This window comes from Colius striatus, chromosome 8, assembly GCF_028858725.1.
Source record: "Colius striatus isolate bColStr4 chromosome 8, bColStr4.1.hap1, whole genome shotgun sequence".
In the NCBI taxonomy this organism is placed as follows: Eukaryota; Metazoa; Chordata; class Aves; order Coliiformes; family Coliidae; genus Colius; species Colius striatus.
Genome location: NC_084766.1, coordinates 31,321,161 through 31,347,001, shown reverse-complemented (window position 1 = coordinate 31,347,001; position 25,841 = coordinate 31,321,161). Strand labels below are relative to the sequence as shown.

Here is a 25,841-nt window from a genome sequence, read left to right as displayed (position 1 = left end):
AGAGTCTGACAAAGGAGGAACTGCCTCAACAATAATAATAAAAACCGGGCAAAAGAGCGGGTGGTTTCCAAGGCATTCGGGATTTCAAATTGTATTCAAAGGAAGACAATTAAATGTGATCAAATGAAATTAATGCAAAATTATTATTATTATATTATGCAGTATAAACATTATTAATAACCATTATCAAGTTGTTGCTGTAACATGAACAAGCAACATAGAAATCTTCTTGTATATGAACTTTTTAATAAAAATTAGGGTCAGTAAACTTTATTATTCTTCCTTTTGTATCTAAAGTCCATGAAATTTTAAATAACTTAGGAGAATTATTTGTCATTTTTCTAGAAAAAAAAAGTAGAAAGGAAATGATAAATCATCATGACTTCGCACCGAGACAATTTTATAACAGTAGAAAAATGGACACAGATACAGCCCTACACACCGGTTTACACAAGTGGCCTGGGAGGTCTGTCTTAAAACTGCTGATTGTATTTTTCTCATCACCCTGCCCTGATTTTGCTTTTTGTTCTGTTCTGTTCCTTCTAGGTAGCAGAATATACTTTCCTTACCTCCCTCTCTAAGACAAGTAGTGGAGGGTTTTTTGCCCATAATTGGCAGTGAGCCCTCCCTGCCCTTGTCTCAATCCTCGGTTATCTTTTTTCCTACCATCTTGCTGGGGCCTCTGCCATCCTAAGGAGGGTGGGGGTTGACAGAGGGCACTGATCAAGGGACTGCTGTGGTGCTTCATTGCTGGCTGGGAGAAACCAAAACAAAAAGGCATGTCCTGTGTAAAGCAACTATCTCAGCGAAGCCTTGCTTAGGTTCTAGGTACCAAAGGTTACACTGATGACTGCTATTGTCTCTACTAAAAGTAAGTATATGCAAGCAACTAAGAACACAAAGTGACAATAAACACATGTTCAAAATACTAGTTGCTCATACACTTACTGACCTAGGTCCATAAAAAATTATATTTTTTAAATGAATGGGTGTTTTCAAGATATATGAGTAATATGAACTTTCCAGCTCCGTTGGGTTGATGCCTGACATATACTATCCCTGAATTTAAAAGTGAGGTATAAACTGAAAAAGTTAAAATTAAGGAAATAAGAAAACCAAATTTCACAGAATGGTAGGGGTTGGAAGGGTTCTTTAGTCCAATCCTCCTGCAGAAGCAGTTCAACCTAGATCAGGTTTGGGTTGTTCAAACCCAAATTCTGTTTGGCTCCTTCAAATATATTGATGCATATGGATCTTTTAATCTTTCTAAAGTGTTAAAGGTAGTAATGCTTTTCATGTTTTTTTCAGACAAACCACTTCATAAAACATAAAGCAGCACATTGTGTTTGATCCTAGAAGCTGAAGAAATTTCAGAAGAATTGATTTTTTTTATATTTGCAGTAATCTAGTAATTTTTAATGTTTCACCATCAATAGATTAGTCAACACATAAAATCAATCTTTAATTCCATTACAGGAAAAGAATTCTTTGTTGATGGTATAATTGCAGTAGAAGCAGTGGCTATTCTAATACCACCACTGAAGTTGTAGGAATAGAACATATAACGCAACAAAGAAAAGAGTGTTAAAAATGGATCACTTTCATTCTTTTGTTAGCACAGTGTTACTAAACTGTGACATCATTCTGCATTATGCACAGAGTTGTTAGGAGAGGAATACATTATAAATAAAGAAACATGACCACAGAAAATGAAGAATTCAAACTGAGGACAAGTAGCAAAGGTTGGCATGAAAACAGGCAAAACCTCAGAGGTTTAGCGTTAGAATAGTCAGATAGAGGGAAAACACTAAGTTAAAGTGCAGGCCTGATTGAGACCATGATAAGCTCTGAGTGGCTATGATGATACAAGCTTGTTTAACACGAAGAACAGAAGTGCAATTCATACGCCTGAATAAGCCGGCTAATCTTGTTAGGATACGCATTCATGTAAAATTAGTCTCTGCATCTCTGTCTGAAAGAAGCACTTAGACCTTTTTAATTTTTATAGCCTATGGCAGTAAATGATTGTAATCATTTAACAATCAGACTCTTTGCAATTCAGATCTGTTCTTAAGGTTGCTGCAGTCCACACTTCCAACCCAACAATGGTCAAACTGAATTCATTTGTTTTGACTCTCTATGTGCCATGTTTCACATTATTGGAACAAATCTCTCCGTTAAAGCTTCCTGACAGAGATCTAACACACACACTGTGTCAGTTACAATTCTGTCCATCACATAAAAAAGCCTGATAAACTGTGGCAATGTAGAAAGCCTGCTGCCTGAAGTCGCAACATGATCACATAATTATTGACCACGTTCTCTTGACCTTTCTATTGCTAGTTCAGGGCCTTGTCTTATGATTATTCAATGATTCAGTTATAAAAGACTTCAGTAAAAATTACACATTTTAAATAAAAACATTTATTCAAGAGCAGAGTGTGTCACAGTAACTTAAAATAAAATCTGACTGGGGAATCTAAGTGTTTATTATCACAGTAGCTGTGCTGCTGGGCTTTTGTAGATTATCTGGCCCATGAGATTTCAGCAATGGGATGGGAAAAAAAGTAAGTAGCTGAGTAAGCAAAACCTACCTAAAGCTATCAGAGAAACTTAAAAATAACTGCAGTGAAACAAACTAAAACCTTGCAAGTTTTTATTAAACTCTATTACTTTGCATGCTTGCAAGATTTAAAGCAAATTATGTTTGCCATTAGAATAGAGAATATTTCCTAACAGGAACAAAACAAATTATAAATAGAAATCTGCATTACTCCAGTAGTTATAAGCACTCTTGCACACTCACTGTGGATACTAAGATGAAGATAATTAGCATATATAGCTTAATGTTGCTATTTAATACAGGTTAATGCAACGTAAATTCTCATTAAGTTTTCAAAGGGATAAAATTTTCTAAACTGATACACAATCTCTTTATTAAAGGCCAGAGAGTCAGATGGGTGTCCCATCACACTGGATGAAACGGAAACCCAGGACAATCCACATCCACAGAAACAGACTAAAGGATTCCTCAGTCAATCAGCGAAATAGGTCAATTTTCCAAACAGAACAGAAAGATATTTCATTGAATGTATTCATTCAGATATTCATTGAATATCTGCATTTCCTTTGTCTACCCTCATGGTACTAAACTATGGTTTTTATCCTCTGCCCCACTTGTGTAGGCAGATACATAGCATCTTTCTCAATGTGTACCAATAACACTCAACCCAGATCTTAAAGGTCTGGTCAGAAAGAGGCAACACAAACGCAATCTCTCTTAAATCCAAATGAATTACCACAGCTACATTTTCCATGTGCAACAGTTTCATTTGGTAATTGTCTTCAGTCTGCTCTTGAACTTTTGACTTTTTTTCCACTGTTTGTTGAGGAAAATTTTAACAAATGTAAAATTGCTGCAGTGAGAGAGAAAGAGAGAATAAAACTGAAGCTCCAAACATTTAGGAAAATCTGACTGCATGGCAAATGGATGTATGATCAATAACAGAGAGAGAGAGAAAGAGAAACACATTATACAAACACATTGAGAAATATTCCAGATGTCAGCAACACTAAGCCTCAGACGTCAGATAACAAATGCAAGAATGTGCTCATGCTTTGATGTTCAGCTCTACTTTGGGCTCAAGGTTGTTACTATTCTCTTTTTAGGAAATAATATTAGCTAATAAAATTTTAATACTGTGGGTTTTCCCATGGTATTTTGCCAGTGACACAGAAATTTAGCTAAGTTAAAAGTGAATAGTTCCTCACACATATTTATTCCTGAAGGTAAAATTGAGTTGAATGTGGCACAATTTTATATTTACATATTTCATATTACAAAAAGATATATTATTTATGAGGCTTATATTTCATTTTAGATATCTCTTACAAAATTTTTCTTGTGTAGGTTATATTGTATTTTAGTTAGGAAACAAAATGAATCTATGGAATCATCATAATAATGTTTCATGGAAGAAAAATTCAATGAACCATATAGTCAAAACTGTTTCATTGAAAAGGCAAAGTTGTTAAATCAGATGACCGTTTAAAATGAACAGGTGAAATTAATGACAAGCACTGTACAATATTTTGATAACAGGGCCTGATCAACTTACATAGCAACTTAAATGTTTCAAAAAAATATTATGTCGGTTTACTCAGCAGTTTGATTTAATTCCAGATTCTTTCTGATCTTTCTGAGAAATAAGGGATGTCCCAGATGAATAAGCAGGAGGATGTCCTAGAATCTTGATGTATGCAAGGAAATCACAGCAGCAAGTTAAACTATCTGTGATGGCTTTGATGCTAACAATGCCTTTCAGCAAAGGACTAGAGACCACTGAAGGAAATGCAAGCTAAGACCAATTCACAGTATCTGAAGTCCTGAAGTAAACCAAATTATAATGTCTCTTATGATAAGAAGTATGCATTTCCATTAAAAACAGATTAAGATTCTTTATTTATACTGGAAAGTATCTCAGCTAAACCACAAAAGATTCTATCCTATGCCAAGTCCTCTCTATTACAGCAACTGAAAAATCTGTAACCACTGAAGTCATTGCCATGCATGTTGTGTGACAGACTTTAAAAATCTCTAAACAAGGTCTGGTTTCCTACTTTCAGGAATATTTGTTCTACCAAACTCACAACATATATTGGATGATTAAGGTCCTGCTACTTGGACAGAATAAAAGATATAGCATGTAAATGACATTAAAGCAGAAGTAATGAAGCTTTGATTCCTTCTGATTTTGGGTTTTGTCCCTTGACTCTTCATCAATATTGCATTAGATTCCCCAGGGTTCTTTTTATCAGTCCTGTTGTGCTTTGAGATGATGGAGTGGTTTATTGGTTACAAACAACACGTGTAGGTGTGCTGGCCTTCCTCAATAAGAGAAATAAGATGTGTTTCTGTTCTCTACCCATCCACTTATTTTCCTGACATTTGTTGAACTGTCTTTGTGGTTTCTTCTTTTTGTCCAGTTTTGCATTGACCAAGGGATTACAAATTTTGGAAGGATATAGAGGATAGAGAAAAAAAGTCACATCATCTCTATTTCCTTCAGCAAAAAGTTAGGAAAGGGTCCTCTGAAGTCATAAATTACAGAGTATTCATAGAAGTTCTCATAGTTCATCTCTCAGTTCAATCGTGATATCCCAGTTCTGGTCATTCAGAGCAACAGGAAACCCCCTGAGGTTTGAGGCTGGCACCGCCAACCTGTGGAATGATACCAGCTCACGTCTGCTGAACAGCAAAGGTCTGAACTGACAGACCTTGACCCCTACTGTTGCCTGTGCCCCTAGAAGCCAAAATATTGGCATTTAAAAGTCTCTCAGTACATACCAAACTTTTTGTGCAAAAAGACAATTTATTGTTCTAACGCTGAATTGCTCTTACTGCCTGTATCTCTGCTACACACATCCTCCAGAATATCTATGGAAATCACAGAATGGAAACCTTTCATTTATTGTCAAATACATTTGATATTTAACACATGAAACATTCATTTAAAAATTTGTGTTCTAATGTCAATGACATTTGCCGTTCAAAAGTGCTAGAATTTCCAGATTTTGTTTTAACCGTTATCCTAGAGCTTCTGCCACCAGCATTCTTCTGCCTGTCTGGATTTATCAAAGAATGCAACCTGGTAGCAATATGTTCACTTTGTGTAATCCTCAAAAAACAAAGGAGCTCAGATCTGCAAACAAAATGAATGTAATTCTTGCATAGACCATTTGCAGTATTTCCTCTTTGTGGGTAGTAAGAAGAAACATTGGCTTTGCTCACAGAATCTTGATAAGCCTCAGTAGAATCTTAAATCATAATCTTATACTTTTTATATATTTAAATCATGGTTTTGATCATCATAACTATAGAAAACAGCAAAAGTAAGATTCCCAGCATAAAATACACAGATTTACAGTGATGTATTAATCCTCTGCTTTTCTCAACCTGAGACAATAGAATTATATTCAAGGATAAGCTGACATACTGTGTATCTAAACCTATTCTGTGTATCTGTCTCTTAAAAACAAGAAGTATGACAAGTTGTTTTGTCTCAAAACACATTAAATCTGCTATATATAGATAAAAACCAATTATTTACGTTTATGACATTTCTAATTACACCAAAACACATTGGAAAATCATGACGGTGCAATTAAGGCTATCAGAGTATATGCTATGGCCACTAACAGAACAGCAGCAGCACAGTCACATTAGCATATGCCAGCTGGGAGAGAGACAGGAAAAGTGACAGTGCACCTGTGCAAGCATGAAAGTATTGGCAAAGCATCTCGGTTGCAGGCGAACATAATCCGATTCCTGGAAGATATAACTGTGTAGGTTTGCTTTACCTAACACTGAGCAAAAAATGGTAGCTGCCTCTATGAGAACTCGGTGTATAAAATAGGACTGTTGCTTTCCTTGAGTAAACGGTGAAAGTGAGTATTTAGCTACGAGCACACAAAATGTATCAACCAGTTTTCAACTAAAATATATAGGAAAAAAAATGTCCCTTCATATAATACATGAAATGTGAATCATGAGTTTGGAGGAAAAATAATCAAGGTAACATCATTGAAAATAATAGTCATTTTATCCTAACAGATTGCCAGGTGACAATATAATGCTTTGTTAACTTTGTAGCAAGGGCACAAAACACTTTTTACCTTTCTAATCACCTGAAAAAAAAGCCCCCAAACCCCATCAAATCCAAAATCTATGAGCTATTTGTATATCTGTGCTATCTGTTGAGCAGAATTGCTACATTCACGTCTCCTATTAAGGTGCACTTTATGAAACTTATATAATGACATTTCATTCAGCTACAATTAAGGTAAAGAGTACTGCAACAGTTCTTGTCCTGCCTAATAATGAATAATGCAATCATTTTCAATGATGTCAGTGTCCTGTTTGTATAGCTTTGCTATCTAAAGAATGTCTGGTATAGATGTGGGAGGTGATGAGAACATCAGTTGAGATAATGGGGCAGAATCTAACTCTCACTGAAGTCACTAGGATCTCATACATTGATTTTAACTCATTTTGGACCAAAATTATCACACATAATTTTCTGTGTTACAAAAATCTCAAACAAACTTGGTGCAGTTGTGGACAATTGAGAAGAAAAAATGAATAAAGGGACATGAAAGAATCAAAAGATTGTATATCAAAAGCTATTCATTTTAAAGGGGCACAACTCAATGTTATCTGTCATTGATTGAAACTGTTTCTCTGTACTAAATGAAAAATGCCTAATAGTATTAAACTTAAAATGTTAAGAACCTCAAAATATATGAAAGTTTTATAATATACAACAGATATGCATAACTTAATTTGAAAAGTTTAAAATCCTAACAAGTGCATGCCAAAAAGCAATAAAGAACTGCACCAAAATATTGCTCCAGGTATGAAAATCCCTGCTGCACTAGTAACAGAAAAGGTACTATGAAAGTAAAAAAAAAGGATCTCCAAGGTGCACTGTACAAACATTCTGAACCTCTGCACCACTAGATAAAAGTTCTTCAAGATATCAAAAAGAAAAATCCCAACAACTTAAAGCAGGAGCAATGATCATTGCTGCCTCTTTACTTTGTGCAACCCTCAATAAAATTAAACATATAAAGACTGGGAATCATGCCAATTACATAAAATATACAGGGTGTGTATGGTTACAGTTGTAAAATGAAAGAATTTAACTAGGAAGCCATCTCAGATTTTGTTAAGAGTGATGAATAAAATCATTCTACAGTAGCAGAATTTGCCACAGAACACAGAGATCTCCCCTGACATAAAGCTGTGTTTCAGGGTTGTACTTGAAAAATTCATTTTAAAAAGGATAAGAAAACACATAATGTTTTAAGGGTATGAGTGTATAACAGTGAATACTACAGTTCTCTAGTTACCATGTCATCTAATATTGCCAAGTAATATCCGCAAGAATCAAACTCTTTCTGTAGCTTCGACCACAGAAGCATATACAAAAAGTTGTATGAGTATTTATTGGTGTTTCTGCTGTCCTTCAGTTCTTTTGTGGTGTCCTTATTTTGAGGGGGGAGAAGGGCTTATTTGTGGTGGCTTTTTTGACATGTGGCATACCCATACATACATATTCAGATAGACATAAAATGGTAAGTAATTATGATGAGAAACTCAACTCACATATTACTCTCATTTTATGGTACATCCTATAATACAGGGGAACTCCCATGTTAAAACTCTAGGAATATAAAGTTTCAGGCCTCAGTGGAAATGCAGGCTGCTCCAGAGGGTAATGCAAGCCTCCTGCAAGCCCCATTTGGCCCTCTACTTTTGTCAATGCACCCTTTCTATGTGTATAACAGTCACAGTGATGGCAGAAACATTTATACATTCAAGTATCTTAAGCTGCAGAAGAAAATAACTGTGGAAGTCTATAAATTAATCCCCAACATCAAACAAAATTATGGGGATGAGAGCTTTCTGCATTTTATCCTTCACCTGCACTCCTCCAGAAAACACACTGACTCAAAAGAAACAATCTTAACTTGCTAGCTGTGTCTGAAATTCATGGTAATAGATTGCAACTTGTTTTTTCTTATTTAAGCTATGTATTACAGTTTGCTTTTCCAATTTCTGCATTGCTTCACATTCTGCTGTATATGTACCACTAATGAGAAGACAACTTTTTAAATTAAAAACATTAATAAAATGGTGCTTGTAGATATTTTTAAATTAAAAAAATGTCAAATGTAAATAACCATCTGGGGGCCTGAATACTTATTCCTTTTATTTCAGAAAGCTTCCAGCAAATGAACCATTTCTGGAGAATTAAAGGTGTAATCCTCTACCAATCACTGACAGATATTTTGTGATGTTTGTGCTCTAGTAGTATCTGATACCTTTTTTGATAATACACACTTTTAAGCCATATTCACATGTATCACCCTCATCTGATATAAGTCTCTTCCTGCTGGATCTTGCTTGTATTCTCTTTTATGTCCTCCCTTTCAGTCAATACTAAATCAAAGCTTGCCCAAATGCTATTGAATAAATAGCAATAAATTAAAAAATAAACAACATAAATGAAACTTGGAAATACCAATCTTTGTGGTCCACCTCAACTCTTTGTTTGATCCCAGTGGATGAGGAGACCCCTAAATATTCATGTCAAAATTTAGACAGGTTAAGAATCCTCAGCTTGCAATTTCCTTTCCTGTATTGCCCCAGAGCAGTAAGGCAAGTGCTCTCCCAGCACAAGGAAATAGTATTACACTGCTGCATCCTCTCTACTTCAGTACACCATGTTGCACTGTCCCTTCTGTCTTCTTAAGAGGTAGTTTAATCTTTAATGATTATTATGTACCAGCAATGCACTCAGGCAAAAGCAGTGCTTTTTCTAAAGAGTCATCAATCTACAGAAATCATTTTGACAATTGAGTTCAAGTATAACAGCCAAAAGGCAGAGGCCTAACCTTTTAAAAGTGCCAATTTTAACATAAACACAACACAACTGAAATGTGTTTCAAAAGAGCATGTTCAAGTACTAGCAAAACAGAAAAGACAACTAATGATGAATAACAGAAAGAAGAAACTGATGTATGTGATGTGAGAGGGAATAAAAACAGGGGGAAAATCAAAGATAACAGCTATGCAATCAAAAGCAGGAGGACAAGGGAAGAAAGACAAGATGAATTAATATGCTTATTTCTACCTCTTCCCATATTTTCTGGCAAAGAGTAACATTATAAGAAAATGTATATAATTGAAGAAGTTTGTCACTTACTTAAGAGGCTTCTCATGAAAAAGCTTTGCCTTATATACTTTTTTCTCCTGGAAGCTCTCTGAATAAGTGGCAGATGGAGTGCAGATTTGTATATTTATATAACAAAACACTAGGTATAACTGAATTACAGCCAAACATGGAAGAAGTGTTGTTGTAGCATGATAATAAAGCAATATTTCTAGGGAAAGTTAACATTATTTTTCTGTAAAAACCCATAAAAATATACAGTTGAAAACTTACATTATTCCTCTTCTCTAAAATCATATTAACAGCTTTCAGTTTTTCGGGATTCTAGGGGCACTAAGAGGTCTCAATCATCATGTCTCTACCAACTGGATGAATTTTGACCCATTTTTTAGCCTTATCTCCAGTCTTGTGTCTGGCTATGCATCATTTTTCACCTGTCTGGACACCCTGAATCACGCCTTGGTTTATTTCTGAGGCCATCAATGGATCTCATTTCTACCAACCAGCTGTGCCCTGCCAGCCTCAGAACCTACAGGATGGTACCAGATGGGGGAGGACACTGTCCACACTGGGGTCACCCTGCTTCCTTTCCCATAGGGTTTTTGTGTATGCCCAGCAGTAAGTAGGCAGTCAACTGTTCTTAGTTTGATTGTTCCATTTCTCTTTTTTTTCAGGACTTCAGATAAGCCCCAGCCACGTCTAACCAGTCATCACAGGCATATCCCAAGAAACAATAAAATGTGAACAGATAGTGCCACAATAATGTACACAATCACAGTAATAAATGTCCTCGGGTACCTTTTATCTTTTCCCTTAAATGTCTAACATTATCCATTCAAAATTCAGAATAACCATCCTCAGTCTGTTCTTAGCTTCCAGGTTGGCACTTCTGTTTCAGGAGAACTTGTATGTGCAAAACTTATCCATGCTTTCCAGTGGTTGTGCAGTAAAGCACATCCCTTTATTCAAACAAAGGCAATACAATTAATGGTGTGTATTTAAGCATGAACATTAATGAAGTGACACAGCTTTTATTTTTTCTGGCAGAATATTTGATACCAATATCATGGAAAGAAAATAAATGTGGATTTTTTTATAAACTGCATTTTAGTGTTATTTTCTGTTCATTAAAAGATTAGATCCAAAGAGAACATCACTCTCTCAACGATGAGTTTCTATTTTGAATAGAAGTATGATTATAAACTCCCTAAGACATCAGGAAGATTTATTGTTTTTCCTTATCTAACCAATGTGTCCCAATGTATATAGCTGCACAATCTCTTCAGAGACTTGTACTAAGTATGCTGGCCTCACACACATATAACAATGACCTGCTGCAAGACATGATTGTACTTGAATTTGCACAAGTTACTATGTTGTTATCACAAGCATCAGCCATTCAACATGAAAGGCACCTTCACTTAGGATTCAACAAACATTTAACTTGAAGAAGAAACTCTACAAGTATATTAATGAGGCATATTAAATATGCTCAATGGCTAAAACGAGAATGAAACTCTCCATAACTTCAGAACTTTGCCCATTATTACCAAAAGCACATGAGTACTACTTGACAAACTTGGGGATGGAGGTGTCATAGTGTAATTTTTTTGAGACAAAACATTATACTAATTTCATCAGATAAAAACAACCCTACTTATCATTTGATCCGCTATCTATCATAAACAATTTTACTTTCTTACCTTTTCCCTTTGTTCACTTAATTACTGGCTTGTTTTAAGAATATATGAAGATCAAAAGCTGATTTTATGGTACTTTGAGGAATGAAAATCAAAGACAATTGTAAATAAATGATGATAAAAATATAGCTTTTATTACCCTACAAAACTAAAAACCTTATTTTTAGAACACATTTCTTCCCTTGCTCAAAATAAAACTAGCATTTAGGAATGATGAGAATTACAAACTATGCAGGATTCTTCAAAGCAATCACCAGACATATGTACAGAACAGCTACAATATGAAGTCACCTTGCACACTGGCACCAAATTGTAGCACTTGCATATCTCAACTCTTTTCATAGGTTCAAAAGCTTATATAAAATCACACAATGGGGTATAACACTATCTAGATTACCACAACTAAAATAATTCTGAAGGTCAAAATTTTTGCCTTAGTAAATCTGATAACAGCTTCTATAACATTTCGCTTCTAGCAATTTTACCTATTCAAAACTTTAGTCTTCCTCCTTGAACATCTAGAAAAACCATTACATGTAAGTGGAGTTACACCTGCATATTCCTTATTTGCTCAGTACCCATTTGTGCCATGGTATTACCATATACAGACTTCTGTTTATGTTATAGGCTACCTCATCTCACAAGATAGAACCAATGGGTAATAACTATTCCTTTATTCAGAAGACTGTTTACCTATAGTTTGAAAATCTTTATTGTATCTGATTTTTTTATGACAATAATACGAGGGCATTGATGAGTAGATAAAGCTAGCTCTTAACATCGGCTCGGGGGAAAATATCGCCCCGAGTGAAATAGTAAAGACTTTTCATACAGAGACAAATGTGTGAAACAAGTCAATGTTTTCTATATGAAATGTAAAAAATGAAACTGATTTCCTTCAAATATCGCTAACAAATCTTTGATATGACTTCAGTTTCAAGTACGTTCTTCACCTGGTGAGTACCCATGAGTAAATACTGCTCTTGAAATGAATTGCCTCCCAAACTGCCAATAGAAGGCCAAGTCCCACTGAGAGCCTAGGCCTACAAGGAGATGAATCTCTGATCAGATAAACATTTTATAAACACTTAAACTACCTTCTTGCCTGGGGGACACTGAGCAAAATAGCAAGAAAGTGTTGCATGACAACCAGTCGCCTGAGGCCACCCTCCATTACGGGGAGAAAAACAAAGCTAGTATTTTCAGACAGATATATCCTGCAGCTCATGCTGCAAAGAACCAGGGGGAGAAACAAATTTAAACGATACTCCCTTTGCTTTTAGAGTGAGAAGTCCCATAAACTATGAATATCTGTACTGGATATAGGAATGCTGCAGGATCAAACAGTAAACAGGCACTTACAGAGTTTAAAAATTGGGATGCAATGAAAAAGTGAAGCCAATGCTAAAGCTAGTAGTAGAAATGGCATCTGTAAAATATTTGGATTACAGAAAGATCCTTCAAAAATAGGAGAAACTGTTCAAATTATGATATCAGACTGATCTGAATGAGATGCTAGCAAAATAGAGGGATCTAAACTCTTCTTCGTAAGTCTTAGTTGTGAATGAGAATTTTATACAGGTTGACAGTGAAATTTTGACTGTATCTACTATTAGAAAAACCTATTTACTGCTGGGATGCTAGACTATATTTCATAATAACCTATTTTGCTAGCAATCTAGGTAAATCATCTTATATTTTATGTTAGAAATATATACTTTCTTGCTTCTTCCATCACAAAAGTTAAATCTAAAGGAAGCTACTTACTTTCCACTAAAAGTGAGATTTTCATCCTGTAGATAAATATCCTTATTAAAAAAAGGTGTTTGGTAATAGCTTCTAAGCCATAGTGTTATTTCCAATTAATAACAGTCTTGTAAATACACATACAAAAAGCAAAATAAAAAGCAAAATGTAGGTGTTTTATTCAATTGCTATTTGCATGCATTTCAATTGGTAAAACAATTTAAAGTCATTTAATAAAGCTGTAATTTAGCTCTTGTGTCACACTGTGCTTAATCCAAATTTTTTACCCAAACCACTTTTTAGGCACAAAGAACATGGAAAAACTAATAGCATATTCAAAGTCTGATGATTTCCCAAACACTATATTTCAACAATACAAAGGTCCCAAATTAACACTATATTCATTTTAATTATAATTTGCATTTGAAAGCATTTTTGTCCAAATTGTATGTTTTTACATAATTGGTATCAATGATTCAAGATAAAAGGAAAACTGAAGGTTATATGTAAATTATTAATTATATAAAGGAAGAAAGTATGCTTAAATTATGTTAGCTTCATGTCAGCAAACAATAAGCCATTCTAAAAGTAGTGGAAATATAATACATTGTGCATCAGCAGGACAGATAAATCATCTGTCATAGGATACAGGAATAACTCACAAATATGTAGAATTCTACTTTTGATAAGAATTCTGTATATGTGCTGTTGTAAAAAATGTGCATGTGTATTTTAAAATACTGATGAAACTGGATCAGCTACTGGAGAATAATTCCAAAAATATGTATTACAGAAAAATAAACCTCAGCCAAATAACAAAACCCTAAACCCTTGCTCATCTTTTGATCTGTGTAGAGTTCTCAATTTTCATCTCAAATAAACTTTCCTTGCTTGCTACTTTTACATAGAAACCAGTAGAATTGCTGTTGAGTCCAGAACAATTAATCTGTCTCAAATAATAAAATCAAAAATTACAAATAGTAGTTAAAGGGAAACAAAAGATAACAGGGTGGCTCAAATGTTCAGTTGGATGGACAACATGAATATATCTTAAATGGTATAAAATGTAAGGGGTTAGTTTTTACGCTAATTTTCTAGTATCTGACATTTTGCAAGTTTTAACCATGGTATACAACATCAAAGACTTCATTTTGCATATGAAATTTATAAAGAAGAAAGCTGCTACATAAAAGGTTTTTCAAGGGAAAAAACAACTGAACTTCTCGATAATTACTTGCCTATATTGTCACTTGGGACACAGTTTTGCAAGGGAAGTATAAATATCAAATTCATGTAGATTTTAAAATAGTCTTTAATGAGGAAGGACAGGTACTGTTACAGATATATGCTGCTGTAATTTCATATAGCTAGCAGTAGAGAGTCTGAGGGAAATGTGGAGAACCTCATCCCTGGAAGTGTTCAGGGCCAGACTGGATCGGGCTTTGAGCAATCTGCTCTAGTGAAAAACGTCCCTGTCCATGGCAGCAGGGGTTCAATTCAAGTGTTCCAGTTCAGGCCACACTCACTAAAGCACAGGAATTACATGCCTTAGAGTTACTATTTCTACTAATGCAAGAGAGTAATATAGTCCTTTTTTTGTAAACTAGGTTGTTGTTGACTTACATTCAGATGGTGAACGTTCCTAGGTCATCAACCAGTTCTCTAGAATTTAGCATAGTCAGCTTTTTCCTCATGCTTGTTTCTATGAAGATGATTATTTTTACCAGATAAAAAGCTTGCAGTCACCAGTACGGATATATATTCCTTCTAATTTATAACGATTATTTTGAAGTCTAATCCTGCCTTGTGACCCAGCTTCTAGTATCTGCAAATTTAATAGCTGTAATTGCATAACTTAAGTCATTAATAAAAATACTGATGAGTTGTAGAGCTAGGCCAAATCTTCAAAGTTAACCAGTAGTTAATGCAGTTAACTACAGTCAATACGTAGTTGATACCACATTTTACTGATAATGAACATCTAAGTATGTTTGTCTGATCAGTTTTGTACCTGCCCCACAGCTATGTAATAAGGACAATGCTTCTTTGCCTTATCAAAGCAGGTAAGCAGACTTTTAAAAGCCATTATAATGCCAATCCATACAAGCCATCAGGTCCTTTCTTTTTCACTCAAAAAGACTTTCATCCTGCCTTGGAAGGAAAGTGTATTCTTTTCATGCAATTTAGTTCATGAAAAAACATCTAAGCTTTTCATCTTTTTTTCATAGGTACTTATAAACAGCTTAGTTTTTGTTGAAGAAGGTTTCTGGGAATTTATTGCCTGTAATTCTCTGGCTCTCTTTTACTCCCTTTCTACCAAAATGATTTATGTTCATTGTTTTCTATGTGCTTACAGGATATTGGATGCTTTAAAAAGAGGTGAAACTTGGACATTTCATGCATGGTCGATTTAATCATTAAGAACATTTACAATGTGGACTTGCCTTCCATGTGAATGGGGAAGAGGACAAGTTCAGGAATATTACTAATGGACACTGTAAAGGTACTAAGTCAAAATGTGGTGTGTCTGATACTTGCATGAAGGTCCCATATGTATGGGTGTGTATTTTTGTAATATGCTCCCACGGTTCGGAAATATTACTCCTTAACTTTCCGGAGGCGTAAATTATTATGGTGGGTAAGAAGTAGTGCAAAATTAGTATTGTACGTCATTAACATACTCAGAAAGCATAAAACCCTAAGAAATGGGTGACTGGTTTTAATTAATCTGAAAATGAAATACATATGAAACATTTAATACTTTTATAATGTATTTTATCAAATACTGAGATAGGTATTAAATGTAACACATTAAAATATAGACTTATTTCACACATGTTTGTATCTCTGACTAGTTCCCACCCACCCAGACAAAAATTAAGACAGCAATCCAGCGTTCATTTCACTCCTCCTGCCTAAATGGACTAGGGACATGAGTTGCCTAGAGACGAACAGGATTATAGGGGAATAAAGGAAAATAGTCATGAGAATAGATTCCCCCAATTAATAGCAACAGCACATAAAGAAGATCTGTTTCCTTTCTACAGATGGGGAAACCGATAACCTAGACAGCAAAGCACATGGCATCTCTAAGTCCAGTACACGAATCACTGTCTTCAAAACCCAATAGCTATGCTATTCCCTACCTTCTTTCTCCAATAGTATTTCTGACTGTGACTGCATAAACATGAAAAAATAGAAAACTAGAGCTCTTTAGACAGAATACAGATTTTCGAAATATATGGGGAGCACAGAAGACCAAACAAGCTCATGTTACATGGTTCATTGTGGTTTCATTTTTGTTAATTACAATTGATTGTTAAAGCAGTCTAATTTACTGATGTTACAATTTAACTGCCATGGTGCTCTCAATCCAATAAATTCCAACCAAAATATCAAATGGTATTCTATTTTTCAGAAATTACTTGTATATGAATTGAATAGCATGGATAAAAATAATGATCTGTTCAAATATGCATATTCCCTGTAGTCCTTTCCTTTTGCTACCATACAACTGTCCTAAAATAACAGTACATTAATTTTAATTAAATTTTGCATTTCAAAGAGCTTTTTCTACATATAGTATGTTTTTATGCGACTTCTGTCAATACTTGAAGATAAAAGGAAAGCCAAAGGTTATATGTTAATTACTAATTATCTTTTGAAAATGAATGTAATGAGCTTAGTTTATATCAGGTCACACAAACTCTCAACTATTGTTTGTAAACTGTTGGAGCAGTAAAAGTATATCTTCAGGAAGGATATATCATTTTATCCTTGAGTAAGACTATCTTTTTGCAGACTGTCACCCCCTGCTTTCTTCTAAAGCTCTTTTTTGGGGATTGGATATTTTTTAACTACAATGTGAGGTTTCACTGTTACTTTGTAATTGCAGGTTCCTCAAGAAATAAGCATACATGTGCAAACTTTGTCATCATGAATCTACTACTATTTCTTTCTACTCAGAGAAGGGGTAGAAGCCTAGAAGGCTGATGAACTGCACAGTCACTGTGTGCTCAGAGGGGTGACACCAAGGAAAGTTTCTATGACCAAACATCTACAAAAAGTGGAGAAGTTCCCCATAGAGTTTTTTTCATGGCAACAATACCAACATTCATGGCACTGAAAACATTCTGCTGAGAGAGTAAAACAACTAATAGTGCAGGCAATGAAAAAATAAGTTGGTGAAGTTAACTGCTTTCCAGTTGCACTGATCACTGCATTCACTCCACACTTGAAAACTATTAAAGCTCCGACCTTAGCAGGGAGTTTTCCATATATAAGAAATTTCAGTGCCTTCCTTTTTTTTTTTTTTTTAAGAAAGAGTAATTGTGTGTATTATCAACAGTAATTTTAAAAGAGGAAAAAGGTCAATGTGGTTATTTCAGAAGGCATATCCACGGCTTCTAAAAGGTATTATCCATGTTGGGCAAAATGAAACACAAGTATTTTCTGATAGATTGAGGTATGATGTTAATCTCTCTATACTGTTACTCAGTTGTACATGTAGAGAGATGTACCTAAAAATCAGGTCTAAAAAAAATATATTCAATATATTTGCAAGAAGTTGGACATTTGTGGAAGCAGATATATTTGTGAAAGAACATCAATATTGACATCAGCTGTCTACAGACCAGTAACATGTTCTACAGACCACAAGGAAACAATTATTGTTATGGCAATTTAATATAATTTTTAGAAGACATGAGAGAAGAATAAGAGACAGGAACTATGTATGTCTTCTAAGCTTGAACCTTTAATTGCTTTCCTGCTTTTTGGAGGAAGGGCAATTCTGACTTAGCTTCCTTTGTGCCTATCCTGTTGCAAGTGACTTAGTGAGTCCAAAGTTGTGTGGTCAGTGTCACTAAAATTGCTCAAAACTAAAAAAAGCTAAGGAGGAACTAAAGAGGGGTATTTGCTTTTTCCTCAAGGAGCTCTTACTGTAAACCTTGAAACCTTTTCACTCTCTCTTCACAGAGGACATCTTCCAAGTTTCTAAGCATTTTTCTTTGCACCTAAATCCAGTCACTTCTTCCTTATAAAATTTTGAGGAATGAGAGGTTTGTTTGTAGTTTAGTAAGTGACAAAAATTGTCACTACATTGTAAACACAGAGGAAATTCCAATGTAAAGAAGAGTCTTAACATTTTGGGCCAATATTCAACACCTGCTCTTTTGTTTATGTTAAGAGACAAAAAATGAATCATTAATTTCAGTGCAATCCTCTTTATTTACAAAGAACATCATCACCATCCTCATTCCTTTAACACTGTGGAAACAACTCCAAGTGACTTCTCAGAAATTCAAAAGAAGTTATCTGGCTCCTTCCCAGCACCCCACTAAGGACTGGCTTTCTGATTGCTGCTTTTTGCTGACAGGTAGTTTGCTAAAAATTCTCCTAATGCTCTTAGATTTACAACTAGTCTCATGGAAGCCCCTCAGACCATACAGTTCAAAGGCTCCTAAGGCTCTGTCAAGTGGCCAGTTGCCTCAGGCAGTCTTTTTAATTTTGTCCAGCTCCCTCTTTCTCCTAAATAACCCTTCTGTTTAGCTTGAAGGCTTAACCTAGTACACTTCACCAGATCTAATGGACTATATTAATTCCTGCTAACACTAATGTTATCAGCATTATTATATACTAATATTTAGAAATTTCAACCTTGATAATAAATTCTACACAACAGAATATCACAACTATTAATTTTAAAGCTCTGTTACCATCACTAATAACTATATCTGAGCTTCCTTCTATGCATATACCCAGGAATCACATATAATGAAATTAATTTGTTTTGATTACTTCCCTTTGGGATTCTTCAGGCTAAATACACTATGCAAACATAAGAAGGAACTTTGGTTATTATGTTAAGAAAAGCAAACAACCTTCTTCTCCTGGTAATATGTAGATATAATTAAAACCCCTACTTAGTTTATGTTTCCCCCCATTTATTTATTTTGTTTCAATAATGAGGTAGATAACACTTTTCCTTGCAAAATCTATTGTCATCTGTTATCTTCTCTGCCTTCTGAATTCTTGTGGAATGAAGAGACAGATCAATCTGTTAGCAAGCTTTCTTAAATGATGGCAGGATCAGTAAACCACCTGAAGTGCATCTACAGCAATGCACACAGTGTGGGCAACAAACAGGAAGAGCTGGAAGTGTGACATCATTGCTATTACAGAAACGTGGTGGGATGAGCCATACAACTGGAGTGCAGCACTGGATGGCTACGGACTCTTCAGAAGGGATAGGAAAAGCAAAAGAGGCAGAGGAGTGGCCCTCTATGTTAGGGAGTACTGTTTAGCAGTCAGTGATGGTGAGGATAAGGTTGAGTGTTTATGGGTAAGAATCAGGGGAAGGACAACAAGGGGGATGCCATGGTAGGAATCCGTTATAGGCCACCCAGACAGGATGACCTTTGATTTCCACATAGTCTTGCTTGAGGGCTGGAAGGCCCTTTAGAGGGACCTGGACAACCTGGAGTGATGAATCGGGGTAAACTGCATGAGGTACAACAAGGTCAAGTGCCAGGTCCTGCACTTGGGTCACAACAACCCCAAGCAACGCTCCAGGCTTGGGGCAGAGTGGCTGAAAAGCTGCCTGTTGGAAAAGGACCTGGGGGTGTTAATCAATAGTCACCTAAATATGAGCCAGTGGTGTACCCAGGTCATCCAGAAAGCCAATGGCATCCAGGCTTGTATCAGAAATAGTGTGACCTGCAGGGCCAAGGATGTGATTGTCCACCTGTACTCAGCACTAGTGAGGCCACACCAGTTGTGGGCCCCTCATCATAAGAAGGACATGGAGGTGCTGAAGCATAGCCAGAGACAGGAAATTAAGTTGGTGAAGGATCTAAAAAACACTTCTTATGAGAAGCAGCTGAGGGAGCTGGGGATGTTCAGTCTAGATAAGAGAAGAGAAGGCTGAGAGGAGATATGAACACTGTCTACAGCTACCTGAAGATTCCTACTGAAGATGGAAACTCATAAACAAAGCTGACACAAGACAGTTAGGATTATTTTGTACCATAAATGTCTCTGTCAAAGGATACATAAGAAACAAAAACTAAGATGGGTTCTTCAGTCTCATATCCTTAAATCCTATGATAAGTGTCCATGGAATCCTCTTAACACTGCATGATGTTTAGACACACCTGCGTTAGATCAACTTTGTTTAACTCACTTTCAAAAACAGATATCTTTCCAAAGTAATACTGAGTGTCACCGATGTCGTTAATACTTTTTTGTACAGAGAATACACATGATGTGAACAGTGCTAATAATGGAATCAATGCTTATTTTAACTGAGAGTATTACAAATACAACCTGAAATAATACTGATTTCACAGAATCAAAGCAAAGATTAACTCTCAACATAGGAGATTTGACTCATTGGATTATTTATGCCACTAAAAAGAAGACAGCAACTCAGAAGCATCAAAGTGAACACTGAAAATTTGGAAGGATGAGATGTCATTTGGAGGTGTCTCTTACAATGATTGCACTGGGACTCTGGAAAAAAAGACCTACTGTCAACTAATTAGATATATGACTTGAAAGGTTCATTCAGAGAGGAATCTAAATTTTAGGTTGGAGGGAATGCAGAAAGCCTCAGCCTAAAATAAATGTCCCAGTTAACCTCAATAAAACTACATCCACAGTTGGAATAAGCAGTCATAGCTCTATCAGTTTCAGGGGAGCCTGAGCAATACAACAAGTTGAGATTCTGATCCTATGAATAGCTCCTTTGACTTCAGCCGGATTACTCACACATTCTATGAGTACATATAGATGTGTAAGTTATTTGATATGCAGCAGACAAGAAACTACCAAAAAAAGAAAATTAAACATAAAGCATATAACCCTGTTGACACCTACACATACGAGTAATATTATGCATTGGGGTACTGGTTCCTTGCCCACATTAAAATATACAGATGAACCCAAGTGTTCCTTTTGCACCTTCTGTTGTTGTTCAAGAATACACTGCAATTTATGCATATTAATATTGCTAAACACACTGCATTCCATAAACAGTATTACACACACCAAAAGCCATTATTCCCTTTTCTAAAACTAAAGCTTTACAAATGCAAGCGTCATTGAAATAAAGTAAAAAAGCTCTAGCTGAAATTCACATGTTGTCTGCATGCATTAGAACTATCGACATAACTGAACTTTCTTATTAAGGTTACCATAGAAATAAGCCTAAAGCTATTACATGAATTGTTAGTTATTAAGAATTAGTCTATTTCAATTTCATTTGTATGTTTTTAAGAATCTTTGAATATTCAAGAGAATAAAACTACCTTGATATTAAAATTAAGGCTAGAAAGGTGGGAGTTTTTTAAACAAACATAAGCTTATTTAATAAAATGAAGCAATAAGTTGTGTGGGCACCCACACACTGTATAAAGCCAGCAGTTGCTATAATTCCATGCTTTTATGTTTATATATGCTATTCTTTCAGACAGGCAAATGGTGCACAGCTGACTGTATAATGAAATGCTATATATAAATACGAAAATTCCAATGAAAGAGAGATATTAACCTCTAAAGTCAGGCAAGCACTTTATACATATAATACCCTGATTTCAAGCATTTTTACATAAATGTGCATTCATGAATTACTTCCTTATTGCTCAAAAGACTTACACTGTATTATATGAGGAAATAAGATCTCAAGTCATCTTTTTAAGATGTGTAAGCTCCTTCTAGTATGTAATTATAACAATATGTAAAAAGGAGATTTTCATAATAAAAGATGGAAAATTGCATTTTAACTAATTATACAAATGTATAATTCAGAGTAGATATAAGAAAGATTTTTTACGAAGAGGGTGGTGAGGCACCACAACAGGTTGCCTAGATAGGTGGTAGATGCATTCACGTTCAGGTTGGATGGGGCTCGGAACAACCTGGGCTAGTGGAAGATGTCCTTACTCATTGCAGGGGGATTGGATTAGATGACCTTTAAATGTCCTTTCCAACCCAAGAAATTCTACAATTACGTGATTCTATATAATAACACATGACATATTTTTTTGTGTGTCAGGGAAGGGGAAGGGGGGAGAGTACATCTGTATGCACATTAGTGATTGAGTGCCTTTGGATTAAAGGTAACAACCATTTACAACATCTGGCTGAATGAACAGTACACAGAATACTTGAGCAGCAAAAGCTTTATTTTGCAAAAATATCTCAATTAGAAGCTCTGTGGTTTAAAATTCCATCTATATGAGTTTGTTCATGACCTAAGTGTAATCTTGTCAATAAAAAGTTCTACACTCTATTAACAAGAAATCATTTCAATGCAGATTTTCTCTGTTGCTTGTTCAGACAAAGTTCATGAGAGAAAATCTTTGAGCTAGTACAAAACTGGCAGGCAACCTATCAAGCTTTTCAGTAAAATGATCTATGAACATATTCTCGTGTACCTATTCTCAACAGAAGATGGAATGAATACTTTAGATCGGAGACATACATAGACAACAAAAAAATATTCTTTTCAGTTTTCTTATTTAGTAAATCTGGGTGATATATCACTCAAAGAAAACAGTCAGACTGAAACTTGCATGGGCTCTTGGGTGAATTCTGGGTATAAAATGCAAGAGGCCTAGCAAATCTTTTGGGAGAAAATGACAGCTCTCAGTTTTTCATCAAGTGAGCTAACAAGTGAAATTTCAGGAAGAAAAGTACTGGTAGAAAAATTTGTGATTGTGTGGAAGAAAAAGAAGGATGAGAGATTAATATTTAGGGTATATATCTGATCTTTTTATGTAGAGTAAGACTGTTCTAAAAATGTCTTGCTGCCCCTAAACTTTGCAATACTTAGTAATTCCTTTAACTTATTTGACAAACAAATATATGATGCCTTCATTGTGAAATTCTGTGAATACCTGCAAATGTTATCCTGCTCTGTAAGCAGCAATTTGAGTTTGGTGCCCACATGAATATTCCAAATTCCCTCTGCATTGTTTTACAAGAAAAACAGCGCCACAACAATGCCACTTTGGAAATCATCTCATCAAATTCTGTATTATACCTTTCAAGGATCCAGCTCTCTGAGATGAACAATATTTCACTGTCTTACTTCAGTCTTTCTTAAAAACCCTTTTTTCAATGTTAGAGATACATGAGAGTGATGGGTGGGGGAAGGTGTCAAGGGATGCCAAGCAGGAGGTTGTTCATGTTCTCCTGCTCAAAGTTTCATTGATCTTTTTAGAACTAGGAAATAAAAGAATAATACTTCCCATTTTCTTTCAATGCAGAAGGTGAATAACTTTGATGGTACAAGGTGAGAGAGTCTATCTGCTGTTTCGTGCACTTTCAGAAGGCGGGAAAGAAGACAAGCTCAGCCAGGAGTTAAAGTATAAATACAGTTGTTCAAAAAGCCTTAGATAGTAAGTATCTTTTTAGAGGCAGCAAAATAAGTAGGAAAAAGATAATAAAAATTTTCTAATGAGTAAAAAAAATTTTACTCAGGGACTTAGCTTAGGAGCAATACAGCCTACACTCAAATGAACTGCTTAGTAAGATTTGGGCAGTAGTCTGAGCAGTTGAAAGCCAATATTTGTTCAATAAGCAATAAATTAGGAAGGAAATCAAAGAGAAAATTTCTGAATTTGTGTGAAAATTGCAACATTCTCACTACACAACGCAACAACTCACTCTTGCTTTGAATTGGATTGAGGTCATGTTAGATTCAATTTGGAACAATAATTCAATTTAGCCAATCATTAAAGTCAGAAGGCAAAAAAGGACAGAGTTTTGAATTTTCAGCTATGCACAGAAGTCTACAAAAACTTTAAAAAATTACATGTAACCTTAACAGCCTGATAAAATTCATTACTATAAGATCACAGGGACTAGATACTAAAGTTTCTCTTTCTCTAGAGGAAAACAGATTGGGATGAACAACAAATAGATGCATAGCTATTAACAGCATGCTTTTTCATATTTGTTTGTGTTCTTGTTATATTTCACTTTTGGGTCCATATTGAAGCTAACATCTGAAGAGTCAAAAATTCCTGTCTTTCAAGAATGATGAAAGAGATGAAAGACTCTTCTGCTAAATGGGTGGGTATTAAAAGTCGGTACTCCAGGATTCCTTTCAACAATAGATTGCTTTCTACTTGTATGTTATTAGTATGATTTATTTGTAACATTTTTTCCAGAACCTTACAAAACATGCTACCTATAAAAACAAATTCTCTGATCTAGATTAAAGAGGAGTATTACATGGAACATTAATAAAAAAAAAAATTGATGTGAACTGCTGCTGATGTGCAAATATAAAATATTAACATAGAGGAGATTTGCTTAAACATTTACAATTCATGGTGCTGCCACACTAGGTACTGTTTCACACCTCTGTGAAAGTAGGAAGAAATAGATACTTATATAATTTTGAAATTAAACAAGGAATTTTTCTGAATGAGTCAAGAACTAAATTTCTCTACCTATATTAAAGAAAAAGACAAAGACAAAAACTAAAGCATGGGACTTCTGGGAGTCTTAATCCAGTTGCCAAGTATTTTTGCCTATTTTTATCTTCCAAAGAAGCTGGTTTATGTTTATGTTGTATTTATCACTCAGATTATATGTGTTGCCATACAGTTTTAGAAATGCTTTTGATGAAATTTGGAAAATAAACCTTGGAAAACTTCATAAACTTTTATACAAGAATATGTCCTCTATGGGATGATGTCTACCAACTATGTTGAAAACATCCTTTCAAACATCTAGGAGAGTAACCATGGAAAATAAGACTAGACTCCCTACATCTATAAACTTATATAGGTTCTTAAATATGTCAGTAAAACAACCTTATTAACATGATAAATTAAATCAACAAATTGCTACATTCCAGCACAAGAGAATTTTGAAAGCAACTTTCATCTGTACTTGGCAAGTAATAACAAATATATGAGCACTTGCCCTTAGAGGGAGAATATGCTTAACAATATTCACCTGAATTTAAAAAAAATACTATGAAATAATGATTAAAACAATTTTTCTTTTATTTAGTTCAAATCTAAACCTGGGCATTACTATGCTACAATTTCAGCAAAGGAAAATTGTAAGTGCTAGTTACCTGGAACTTCTAAAGCATATATAAATTCACTGTAGATCTACAGTAAAAGGGAAAACATTTAAACATTCATAGTGTCAGTATACTAAGAAAAATTAATTAAGGACTTGCCTTGTTTTTAAAAAATGTAGAGTACAGTACATTTCAGTAAGTACTCTTTCCAAAAATTACCAAGATTAGAAGCTTTGAGAGTAAAAAAAAGAAATCACTACCTAAAAATTATGTAAGCTATTTATGATAGAAAATGAAATATAACTATCAGCATATATCATGTAATTAATGCTATACATATCTTGCAGAATACCTAAATTTCATCTCATCTAAGTGTAATCATTTGTTAAACAGCTAAGAACAAATATTTGGGACAAATCTTCCAACACAACTATAACAATTTATACAATAAAAGAATAAGATGATTTTCTGTATCTGTAGAAGAGCTTTAATTGTGCCACAGTTTTGATGACAGAATTACCAATATGAATAGAGAATTTAGCTTAGAATAAAAAATTTACACACCAAAAAGAGTGAATAAAAATAGTAGAAAATATAAGCTCTTTGCAGATA

The 25,841-nt window shown here is 34.8% G+C and overlaps 1 protein-coding gene across 1 annotated transcript in view; it reads right to left on the bottom strand.

Annotated features, from left to right (window-relative positions):
• ATRNL1 (attractin like 1) overlaps positions 1 to 25,841 on the bottom strand; it is a 493,875-nt gene that overhangs the window by 192,262 nt on the left and 275,772 nt on the right. The window lies entirely within an intron of this gene.